The 12,599-nt window shown below is 38.6% G+C and overlaps 1 protein-coding gene across 1 annotated transcript in view; it reads right to left on the bottom strand.

Annotated features, from left to right (window-relative positions):
- The window catches only part of LOC137291729 (receptor-type tyrosine-protein phosphatase delta-like), a 415,228-nt gene extending 403,238 nt beyond the window's left edge, over positions 1 to 11,990 (bottom strand). Inside the window, exon 1 of the mRNA XM_067823219.1 lies at positions 11,885 to 11,990. The gene's annotated coding sequence lies outside the window, so the exon portion shown is untranslated. The remainder of the gene's footprint in view (positions 1 to 11,884) is intronic.
- Positions 11,991 to 12,599: the final 609 nt, after the last annotated feature.

The following is a 12,599-nucleotide window of genomic DNA, read 5'->3' as shown; positions in this document are numbered from 1 at the left end:
ACAAAATTATCTTCAGAGACTATAACAGAATGAACATAATCTTCCCCAAATCTTAAAGAAACATTCAATCATGACTTTTCCGTAAGCGAAGCAAGTTTTCTGAGAATTAAACATGGTTTCCAGCAGTAACACTGTATGTCAAGTGTTTCAAACACTTAAAGAGTAGTTCCAAAATTGTTTGTGTTCAATGAGAAAATGTGATCTATTGCTTGGTCATTTAGTCAATACTAACAATCTTCGTTTATCTCAATTAATCAGAACACCTCTAGTCCAAACCAGAGAGAGTTTCATACTGTCTGACCTATACAATATCAGACCATAGTTTCAATAACAATAGCCCACTTAGACACAGAACACTTGTCCTTGTCCTATCCCCTTATTTCTGAGCAGCTGGTCTTCAGCTGATAGAAAACAAGTAGAACACTAAGTGCCTGCCTGAGCAAGTATGCAAGCCTGATATTTATGACAATTTGAACAGTATTTCACACAAACAAAATAGATCAGCTTGATACGAGAGGCATAAAGTGCTGCAAAACTTACACATTTCCTAACTTCTGCAAGTGCAGATGGTGACACACATCAAACACAATCAGACAGAATCTGAGACCATGATAGGTTTCTGGGATGTTACTCTGATTGGATTGATTGTTGATTAAAGCTACTTTCAGCAATATATCAGGTGTATGGTGGTTGCCTTAAAATAATCGAGTAAGTGAGTGTGTTTAGTGTTATGGTGCACTCATCAATATTCCAGCTATTTGGCAGCGGTCTATAAAAAATCAAAACTGGACCAGACAATCCAGTGACCGACAACATGAGCATTGATCTGTGCAGTAGGGAACCGATGACATGTGTCAAACAAGTCAGCGAGCCTGAACACCCGATCCCGTTAGTCGCCTCTTACGACAAGCATAGTCGCCTTTTATAGCAACCCTGGGATGCTGAAGGCCTATTCTACCCCGGGACCTTCACTGGTCAAAAATAATGGAAACTGGACCAGACAATCCAAGGATCAACAACATGAGCACTGATCTATGCAAAGTCATCCAAATCAGAAAGCCTGACCACATGATTTAATTGCTTCTGCTGAAGATCATATCTAACCAAGATCTTCATGGGTCTGTATATAACTCTGCATTGTCAATCACAGATTTCCAGACAAATGATAAACACACCCGGAGCCTTGTTTCAGAAAGCGAATTGAACACTACAAATGACATAACTATGTTATAGTATTGGAGCTATATGATAACAGTACAAGAAACAAGACGCAGGATTGTATATGAGCATTTGAAACTTTTCCATATGTTCATTCAACAAGTGTATTTATAATCAAAACATCACAATTTGCAGAATCCTTTGCTTTGTGTCATTGTAAAGTTAAAGATCACTGAGTTCTTTCATATTACTATAGTTAAATGGTCATACGATAACAGATTAACAATAGTAATATGAAAGAATCATGTCCTTTAACATTTTGGCGTGAGTGAGTGAATAGTGTTCAACACAGTATCAACAATTTTGCAGCTATTGGCTATGAGCTTAACATCTTGGCAGTAGTATACATGATTCTGTCTAATAATAGTCTCTTCCAGGCTTTCTAAGATATCGATTGTTGGTGAACCCTGGTTACCAACTATTAACTACCATTGGTCGGGACGTCTCAACATGCAACTTCATCAACTCAAGCAACCAGTCATAAAAGTAGCACTGAGGATGGCTAAACATTCTCATTAAGAAATAAGACCGTTGTGAGACCAATTAGCATAGTAATGCTGCAGTCAAATGTTCCCAAGTTCCCCTTGAGAGCAGTCACTGCTATGTTCCTCCAGTCTCTATTGTAATTATCAATCTCTTTTGTTACACTGTTTCAAAGGTCAAGGCAATATAAGTCATGAATAGTTTTCATTCTAGTATACTGTTAACATTTATTTATGTTAACAACATTTTCTGCAGAATTTTAACTAACATGGTTTTCGATGATATGGACCAGAATATATGAAAACATACTGATCTCCCTAGAAACGACATAGGTTGAGACAGGGACAAAATATCAAGCATCCTCTCCTAAATCTACCTTTTGATCTTTGCAATCTGACAAAAACATGGAAATTTTTTTTTTTTCAATTTACAGCTATAAATCTTTTATCTGAAAAAATACCTGAAAATATGTAAATATACAGAACACTCTTCATTTTCAGAGTGAAAGAATATGGTTTTATGTCACTTTTAGCAATATTCCAGCAATATGAAGCAGGGAACAACAGAAATGGGATTGAGACTTCTTACCCATGTGGGAAATCAAACCCCTTACTTCAGCGTCACAATCCAATGCTTTAAACACTAGGCTACCCCACCACCCTTTCATTTTCAGAAACTGCAAGATTTTCCAACCATCACAGTCCAACAGTGAAACAAATGGATACATTTGTTTCAGGTTCTGAATGACATGAACAATGTCCATGTCAAACGCACCTGAGGAATTATGGGCATAATTAATTCTGGTCTTAACCACTGGACTAATAGACAACATAAATTTGTTTCCATCGAAAAAAAACATATTTTGTAAAAATGGTTTTGAGGAAAACACATAGTTAGAGTCATTAAGTACAGAGTGCATAATCCTGCATGAAGGCTGATGGCAACATTGCCATGCTGATTAATGTCTGATAATCCAACTTGACAGTGAGGCAAAAAGAAATATACAAAAACTCTCGCTGCAACAAGTGGCTAAAACCTCTGACTATTAAAGTACTTTAAGTCACATGAAACAAAACTGTGATCCTATCAAGACAGTTCAGGATTTTTTTTTGTATCAAGATCAGTTTTTCGAAAAACCCCTTGTAGCTTTCATTAAAAGAAAAACACATCCCTTTTTTTAGATATACACATGACAGACGCAACTTTATCATAATTGAGCCCTGGATGGGGAGAATTATGATGGCGACAGCATTACTGACTAAAATGGCACAAGCTCAAACATCTGTCAGAGGCAGAATAAGGAAGCTGTCACAAGCCTGCAAAAACATCCAGCGATAAGGCCACCCTCTCATCAGTGATGCCCTCTATCTGTTTCATCTGGATATTGGCCTATACAGTTTGCTCCCCTGATCTGGCAGCTCCTTGCAGCCTCCAGCAGCAAGGAGTTTGAAAATATGCCCTTTTATACTCCAACTGACCTTTTAGAACTGGTGAAGAAAGGATGGTATGGTGTCAGATTTTTTCATTAAAAATGTAGGATCAAAATTCTTTTCCTGAGAATCATAATCACAAACTGGCAACAAAGAATGCCTTTGATGTCTGAGTTTTGCTATCAGCAGTTGAAATATGTTTTCATTGATTAATATTTTTTTGCTGAGAAATGACTTCTAATGAAGATTTTGAAAGAGCTCTAACCTGTATCAGTTTCTCCGGATGGCATAGACAGAGTTATATTTGTTTATCTCCAGACAGATATTTCAATATGAACAGTCAGAAAGTCACAGATAAGCCATCTTGACATTTTTCATGTACAATTATTTCTATAAAATTAAATAAATATCCTTTTCAAATTGGAAAAGTTAATCTAACTTCGAAAGTTAGTACTCAAATGAAACATATATACATCTTTAATCAATGACTGACATCTGCAACAGCCAGAGCAGCAACAACAGCAGCAGCAGCCCCAGAACCATATCATTTTCAGGATCAAAATAACCTTTACTGGCATCAAGGATACATGCCCACAGTGGACGTTTCCACAACACAATTAACAAGTTATGGACATCACACTGGGCCAACAACAAGCTCCACAACTTTCATCAGGTTCCTGGAAAAGTTTAGCCAAGCAGAAAATTGAGTCTATCTTCAATTAGCTCCTTACTATAGGCTGTTCATTCTGTGTACAGTTTTTCACAATCCCTTGGGTCATATGCCCATGTTGAGGTTAGGAAAATGCCAGCAAAGAAAAGGGTCCATTGCAATTTATTGGACAGTTGCCTCATTGTGTATGGATCTGATGCAGGTCTTTGGCTCGGGAAGCTCACCAAGCCAATTCAGGGACTACATTCAAGGAATACTGAATAGAGGTTACCTTGCGCTCAGGCAAATTTATTAAGTTCTAAATGAAATGCATGTATAATTTTACCATTTTCAGTCTTCATGATGATGTGTTATGGAAAAGTAAAGGCTGATGAAGAATGAAAACCTCAGCCATGACACACTGAATACAGACAAATACAATGCCAGACAACTTATTTTCTGTGACTCATTATGTTCAAAATACGCTTTCCCAGGAATTAAACAAAATTAATCTCACATTTTCTAACTTCTTCTCCAGAGGGGTAGTCTATCGGTGAAAGATTTTGCTTGTCACATCGAAGTCGGGGTTCCATTCTCTAAATTGGAACAAAGTGTGAAGGCAATTTCTTGTTAACTCATGTGAAGGCCATTTCTGGTTAACCAATCATTGTAAATTAGAACCGTATTGTTTAATGCCAGCCTTAACAATATTCCAAGTATATCATGGTTTTTGTAAAAAATCAAGTCTGGACCAGACAATACAACTGACATCATGAACTAAGTGAGTTTAGTTTTACGTCACTCTCAGCAATATTCCAGCTATATGGCGGTGGTCTGTCAATAATCAAGTCTGGACCAGACAATCCAGTGATTAACAGCATAAGCATAGATCTTCACCTTTGGGATCATGAACTTAGACGTACATGCAATTGGGATTCAATGAGATGTATCAACCAGGTCTGCAAGTCTGACCACCTGAAACCAGTACACGTCTCTCATGACAAGCATCGGTTGCTGAAGGCCAACTCTACCCCCGATCCCATTACTGTGGGTTAGAACACTTCTCAACCCACCCACCAACAAAAACAAACAGAAAATGTACTTCAATAAAAAAATGAATTCCCAAACATAACCTCATGTTACATTTGACCATTTTCTAAAAAGCATTGTCTGTTCAAGGAACACAGGTAAAGTTCAAACTTTTAACAAAGGGTTCTGTCAAGGATATTTCAACACTATCCATTTTGAAAATTACTCAGTCACTCCCCGACTCAATATTTACAGATCAGCATGTTATAGCTGTTATACAGTTGATGTATAAATCAACACCCCTCACTACCTGAGTAAGTATGTCAGTGAGTCATAATCACTTCTAACAAAGCCTAAGGAGCTCCTGAGGACAATGTCCAATGTCTGGCAACTGAAGCACTCAAGCAATAGTGGTTGATTTACTGATAATAGTCCACACTAGTCACCAGTAATATGGCGGAGTAAGCCGGTGAGGACTGGACACTGATGCCAATAAAGACATCAACTACAATTTGGACCAATACCAACCACTGATGCTTGTGACTCATGAAGCGAGTATCGACAAACGCAATAGAACCTAGCTCACTGATGCAGGATAACAAACCAAACTGTATGTTATCCCATAGGACCTATTTCAATGAGACCTTGTGCACGTATTCTTTAGTCAGGAGGTAGACCTTAAATACATGTAAATTTGGGGTCAGAGTATTGATAAGCCATTCACCAAATCCACTACAGAAGAAAATTGCATTAAATCCAAGGAAGCGTTGTAGCGCACATATTTATGAAATATTTCTACTATGAAATATATGATTTGTGTCGTAATGTGCTTATTCAAATACGGCAAGGCTCTTGAGAGTTGTTACAGAAACTTATAGCTCATGGTATTTCACTCAGTTAGAAACTAATGCTTGCTCAACAGACCATTTGTTGACTACAAGAAGCCATGCAAACTTATGAGGAGTCCATCATTCAATGTCTTTTGTACAGAATACCAGAACTGTAGTTGATTGCACTCTCTTCGCTACATTTGCGAAGAGTTTTACCATTATTCAGATACGACTCCACCAATGTGAAAGTAGCTTGACATACAAGATCTAAAGACAATGACATTTGTGTATCCCTGTGTGATTACTGCAAAAGTATACAGTGAGATGAGTATCACATGTTAAAGAAAAGTCCTTTTTATGCTGCGAACAGAACAACCTACATAGAAATACCAAGCCACTGTATTAGGAACCCAAATAAATAAACATTTGTACGTCTTCTATAAACTAAGAACCATAATATCATACTTCATTCAGCAATTTCTGAAAACAAAGTCTGTTCAGCGCATTGTAAAAATTTAATCCAAGTTGTCATTTTGTACTTTTGGCCCCATGCCCATGGCCACATTTACTAAATAAACGAGTCTGTACAGAAATCGTCACTGGTCTTACAGTTAATATCTGTTCAGTAGTTAAGGTACCTTGAGGATAACTAAAAAATAACTGTTATACTGGGGCTTGGCTAAATGTTATCAAAAGGTCAACAAAATTCTACTGCTGTTTTAAGTCTTAATTTAGTGAGTGAGTGAATTTAGTTTCATGCCGCACTCAGCAATATTCCAGCTATATGGTGGCAGTCTGTAAATAATCAAGTCTGGACCAGACAATCCACTGATCAACAACATCAGCATCGATTTGCGCAACTGGGAACTGATAACATGTGTCAACCTAGTCAGCGAGCCTGACCACCCGATCCCGTTAGTCGCCTCTTACGACAAGCATGGTCCCCTATTGTGGCAATCATGGGTTGCTGAAGGCCTATTCTACCCCAGGACCTTCATGGGTCACGCCTTAATTTAATATCTTATCTGACCAATAAATCTTTTTCACCAAAATAATGGTTTATCAGCAAACAAATGTCATATTTACATCAACATCTGAAGTACATACCAAATCACTGCTAAATCTACCAGAAACAATTACATGATTTACTGCAAAACCTTCACACCTTCCAGCCACACCAAATTGGTCTGAAAATTCTGAGTAAACAAACCAGTAGTTGAAATTAGAACAGGCACAAATACGGCAACTCCTGACCAACTTTTGACTGTATTCTTAATAATTCAATATATTAAATAAAAAAATTTACATACAGTTCAACAGAAAAGAGCAGTGAAGAGGAGATAAACATCATTAAGTAACTATTATTAAAATATTTATTTCATTCATCAACATCGGAACTGAAACGTTCACTTTTACTCTGCTACAGACTACTTGATCCAGTATCATAAGTATTCTGCCTCACAGACCCAAGAGTATACATTATAAACTGAATCCAACTCAAGTCAAGACTGCTCAAGCTCAAAGCCCTAAATTATGCACAGTTCCTAACTCCATTTGGAAATTACTTATTTTCTTTGTAGATATATATTCTTGCAAAAGACAATTTTATTTCTGTGATGAAATGTCAGACTAGGGACAGCTATTTCAGCGAATATGGTTATCAGTCCAGTCACCAATTCTGCCACCTGATGGCCATTAAGTTGCTCCTACAACATAATATGTTCTGGGGCCCTACTCTGATCTGCAACCCCCACAGGAGTAATTAGTGACTCAGTATACTGTTACACATGTTCCAGCAAATGCATTGACAAGGATGAATGAAGTACCATTGTGGAGAATCGACATTCAGAACCCAAGCTTTCTGCAAGGACAAGCAAAAATTAAACCGTAAGGCTAACATCGCCACTGATAAAATCAGTATTATTTTGATACATTCATATTGTAATTATCAAACTTTCCAAATTAGAAATGCTGCTATCTCTCATGGATATTATTCTGATTTCTGATGGCTGAAGGGTCTGCTGTATACAATCCATGGCGGACATTTACCAGTGTACGGAAGTAACACAAATGGACATTCTTATCTCAGAAGTCATCTCCACGCCCTTCTGTCTCTCCCTATGTTCTATCTTGTTTCTTCTTGGGAGCTACTTAATATTGACGATTTTCAGTTGCACTAAATTGGCACTCAATTGGCAGTCTATGTACATGATCTGGCTAGCCTCTTTTAAATTCATTGCAAAATTGATTTTCCCACCTACTAGGTCTACGAAGCTTATGTATGGGTAATTGCCTTCACAGAAACCAGCAAGTCAGGTGAGACTTCTACCGTCCTTCCTCGATTACAATGGAGATTAGTTAACAATCACATTACATGTAGCCAGCATATGCTGACCCATACAACCGATAAGCCCTGTCCAACTGGGAGAAGTCTATATGGAAAGTGGCAGACGTATGATTGCTCTTATCCTAGAAGTAGGTCTATCAGAGACGGGATGAGGAAGATCTTCATCGTGGTGATGGTCAGGTGACTCCAGGGTAAAGTGGCAGACACAGGATTGGTAGAGTACTCGCAGTAGATCACATCGGAAGAAAGGGGAGATATTGGGTCACAGAGGTGCAAATGTGACCACGGTAGCGTGTGGCAGACGTCCATAGATACATTGTGGCAGACCAACCAATATGACGGTGAGGTGTTGCATTGGGGATAAGGTCGAAGAGCTACAACATTTGATGTGGTTATCACCACATTGTGAGCATAGCTGGATAATGCATTCAATAGAAAACTGATTGGTTAGACGGAATAAGACCCAGAAGCAGACGGATGACTAGTTGGGTACTGTCATTAGTCCATAGTGATATGGCGAGTCGGGTTTAAGCAAGGCAGAGGTGATAACGAGCACTGAACACTGATATGCAGATCACTTAGGAATATGGTCAAAAGTCTGGGAGCATTTTGTGGGAAGGATAAAATTCAGCTGTTAGCACTACCATGATGATAAAGTCATGTCAGCTTGCACAACTTCTTTGGTCAAACTGAACAAATCATTTAACCTATCTAGTATTTCACGGGAACATTTCATGGTTTCTTTACAGTAAGTTAAGGTTAAATTTGGTTGCAATAATAGTTCAGGTCTATGCTAACAGACTGTAAATGATCAAGTCTACTCAAGACAATTAATTAGTTCAGGAAAATTTACTACAAGGACCTACAGAATGATGACGACTTCGGGGGATTCGATGGAGTGAGTGAGTGAGAGTGAGTGAGTGAGTGAGTGAGTGAGTGAGTGAGTGAGTGAGTGAGTGAGTGAGTGAGTGAGTGAGTGAGTGAGTGAGTGAGTGAGTGAGTGCGGTGTTAACATTAGCAACATTCCATCAACATCAGCGCCTGACATGGGCTTCACAACATGGGGAATCCAACTCTGGCCTTTGGCATGATAAGTAAACACTAAACTTCCATAGCATAACTTTGGGACTCATTGCAAAATCAGAGTGAGTTACTTTGGGAAACCAGAAAATGGCTTAACTCACTGTACCATCTGGGAAATCAAACCTATGCCTCATCATGACGAGTGGGGTAGCCTTGTGGTCAAAGTGTTTGTTCATGGTACTGAAGGTAACAGTTTGATTCCCCACATGAGTACAATGTGTGAAGCCCATTTCTGGTGTCTCCTGCCTTGATTTTGCCAGAATATTGCTAGAAGCAGTGTAAAGCCTAACTAACCCGTTCTCATCAGCGGACACTTTAACCACCGCTCTCAAACAATGACATCCAACCAAGACAATAACCCATTACTTTAATTACTTGCCAAGATCTAAAGCCTATCAGCTGCTGATGATGACACACTGGGACTGGTCCTCATTATTTTAGTACTGTGAAGAAGATCCATGAAGTTGACAGTAATTGCACTCAAACAGCTACATACAGGTTACATGTAGGTAATTACAAAGGCAAGCATCTAAACAATGTTTGCCAGAAGCAATGGTGATTACACAAAAGGAAACTGGCAGGAAAGCATTCTTTGAGCACATATTTCTCTAGGAGGAGTGTAAAATCTCAGAACAATTGAGACATAACACAAATAAGTGGGTAAGCCATTATGCAGGTGAGATGGGGGACAAAAGACATTAAGTAGGTGAGCATATATACAGGTGAGATGACTGGTATTAAGCAGGCAGGAAAGTTGGGCCGTAAATAAATCACAAGAGTATCATGACAGGGATTCAAAAAATTAAATAAAACTAATTTCATTCAAAATGGGATTTTATAAAAAGTCTTATTTCTCTTTAATCCTGGTTTATTTTGTACTCACTCAAAAACACCCCAATAAAACTTCTTTCTTTTTGATTACTTGTTATGATATAAATGCAAATCATCAAGTTGATCTCAAAACACAAGTGAGTGTGCCACATAAGTCACTCGTGAATGAGCCATTAGAACAAATCATACACACAAATGGATGAGTTAGATATGTGAGTGGTGAAAGCCGTTAAATAGATCAGTTAACAGTATTTGTAACATAATATAATAAAAAAAGTATTTTTACTGTAATATGCCACAAAACATGCTGTTCAAGGCTTGTTTGAAGAATGTTTCCGTATTATATGAGGGCAGTCGGTATACAGTGGAAGCTGTCAAAACCAACATCTGACCAATCTGGCAAGTGGTCATCACTGGCATATAATCTCAGTCCCATCCGTGGCTTGTACATGTACCATCAGCTCCAAAATCCGGCACATTGTCTAAACTGGATCATTTCTTCAGTCCCAGCGAGTTTCGCTTTAGACAGCTTCCACAGTACACTGAGAGTCAAGACCAGACAATGCTATGACTAACATCATGAGCACTGATACATGCAATTGGAATATGACTACATGAGCAAAAATCAGTCAGCGAGTCTGAGCACTTCATCCTGTTTGCCACCTCTGATAGCCAGGGCTCTGTTCCCACCAAAATGGTCTTACCTCCGAGATGACTGTATGGCACTAAAGGGATACAATTATCAAAATGGTAATCTTGCTTTGTGGAACCCATGCTGAAGATCTTTCCAGACCCTCATCTTCACAGGTGTCAAGATATATAAACACAAACAAACAAGTCACAGACTCACCACCCAATACTGTTGGCCTTGAGGTATCTTAGGACCTACTGTGATTTAAACTTGTTATTGGTATTGGTTCATATGATCCAGCTTGATGATTTGGTCGACATATGTTATCACATCCCAGATACTACGATGGACACTCATGCTGTTGAATACTGGATTCCCTGATACTGGGGTATCACTGAGCGAGATTTTAAAGTAACAAACTAAATTGGTATAAAATGCTTTGTAAGGAATAGTAGGTTTGTTTGTAGGATTATGCATTACCTCAGACTGTGTGCAAGTCCCTGAGAAAATTGGCTTCAGGTGAAAAATTATGACAAGACAGAAAGATGGTGTTGAGGAATTCTCCCTTGGACATTAGATATGGCAAGGCATGTTTGTTGATGTTCTGGTTTTTTTTGGTTTTTTTCACAATTTCTGTTTGGGAACATGGAACTTAACCTTGACTAAGGTTTTGGGCAATATTACTTCTGGTGTCAAGAAATGGCTACAGATCTACTACGGGCTTGAGGTTTTGGAATGCAGGTTTGGGTACAGACACAGAAATGTATTAGTTGAGGTATTCTGGAATGCTAGATCTACAGATACTGTCAACTGACGACCCCTCCAGAGTATCACAAGTGTGTCATTAGGCATGGTTGAATGTAGTTGCTCAAAGCTTGCTGATGTATTTTGTCAGAATATGCCAAACGTTACCATGATAATAATGACAGGTGCTTAGACATGAAAATATGAAGACGTTATTTGCTGAACTGAATCATGGAAGGACCGAGAATAGCAGTCACGTTTAGGTGACGTGACAGGTCTAAATATGAGATCTGATTCTCGTGCGTGTGCTGTCTCATTGCTCTGGTGACAGGCACATGGCGGTTCCTTAAAAGTAAAACCATTTTTTTAGCCAGTGTCGGCACCTGTGTCCAACAGGACGGGCACATTGATTACATGCATGGATGTACAAACAATAATAGTTTCTATTTTGTAAATTATCTAGACTTCGTTTTATGCTGATTACACTTTGAAACTATGCATGAGAATCGAAGTCCTGTCTATATCTATTTCATTTTTGTGAGCATGCACTTTCTTTGACAAATGCAGGCTGGATTAAGACTCTTTCAGTCTTTTCGTGAATGGACTTACCGTGCCAAATGAACTGGAAGCTTCAATTTTAATCAACCAAGAGGCTGATGAATCGCTTCGACAGTTCAGCACGATGTGAAAACCTTTCCCTTGTCAAGTCGTTTTCTCTTTTCCACGGCAAGTCACATATCGACTTCCGTTCACAATGCGCTTGCGTGCCAAACAGCTCAGAGGCGGCGAGGTGAATTGTGAAATAGTTCGCTCGCTCGCATAGTTACACAGACGTGGTAAGGATATTTACTGATAGAATACCACATTTCACAGTAAATGTATTCTTTTCTACTAACTTATTTCTCACGCCATACACACTGGTCAATATCGAGTGAAAAGGATTGTGTAATAATTTATGAAAATAAACGCATGTAAACAAACAACACGTGCTTGGCGCCCCGCCTTTTCTTGCAGTTCCTGAAGGTACTGGAATCAACGGAACTTGCATGTATGGTCACTGCTTGGCACTTCTTCGCTTGAATGTAGAAATCAGAGGTTAATGTTTGTATGTGTCTTTTATCTGTATTGTACATACACATCTAATCGATATTTATTTCGCATCTGTAATGCAGTTCTCATATGTTGGCTGCAAATCGTCATGAAAATGAACTACTCGCTGATTTAGGATTAGTTTGGTTCAACGAGCTGAAGCGCTGCTGAAGAACTGATTGGTAATCTAGTAACAAATAAATCAGAGTACATGTGCACTTATTTATATTTTCTT

The sequence above is a fragment of the Haliotis asinina genome, chromosome 7 (genome assembly GCF_037392515.1).
Source record: "Haliotis asinina isolate JCU_RB_2024 chromosome 7, JCU_Hal_asi_v2, whole genome shotgun sequence".
In the NCBI taxonomy this organism is placed as follows: domain Eukaryota; kingdom Metazoa; phylum Mollusca; class Gastropoda; order Lepetellida; family Haliotidae; genus Haliotis; species Haliotis asinina.
This window is presented reverse-complemented; position numbering and strand designations above follow the sequence as displayed.